The 330-nt window shown below is 62.7% G+C and overlaps 1 protein-coding gene across 1 annotated transcript in view; it reads left to right on the top strand.

Annotated features, from left to right (window-relative positions):
- The window catches only part of IRX6 (iroquois homeobox 6), a 50,766-nt gene that overhangs the window by 43,846 nt on the left and 6,590 nt on the right, over nucleotides 1-330 (top strand). The window lies entirely within an intron of this gene.

Below are 330 nucleotides of genomic sequence, written 5' to 3'. Positions count from 1 at the left end.
GCCCACCCCTGTTTCCTCCCCTCCCCCGCGCGCCTCTGTTCACTTAGACTCCTCATCTCTCTCCTCTCCCCTCCTCCTTCTCCCTCTAGCCTTTCTCCCCCACTTTCCTCCTGTTGTTTCTCCTGTCTCTTCCTTTGTATTCTCTCCTCCCTCGCCGCCCGGTGCTTCTCTCCTCCTCCGGGCCGCAGGGGAGGAGGTAGGCGCGCTGCGCCCGGGGCCTGCGTGGCGCGGTGGGAGGCGTTTCTCCTACTTCTCCCGGGTAATTTGGAGAGATTGTATGTGCGCGCGCGCGTGAGCTTAAGGCGAAAAGGGGTAGGATCCTGCGCCAAG

Source organism: Bison bison, unplaced genomic scaffold (assembly GCF_000754665.1).
Source record: "Bison bison bison isolate TAMUID 2011002044 unplaced genomic scaffold, Bison_UMD1.0 scf7180017864473, whole genome shotgun sequence".
NCBI lineage: Eukaryota > Metazoa > Chordata > Mammalia > Artiodactyla > Bovidae > Bison > Bison bison.
This window is presented reverse-complemented; position numbering and strand designations above follow the sequence as displayed.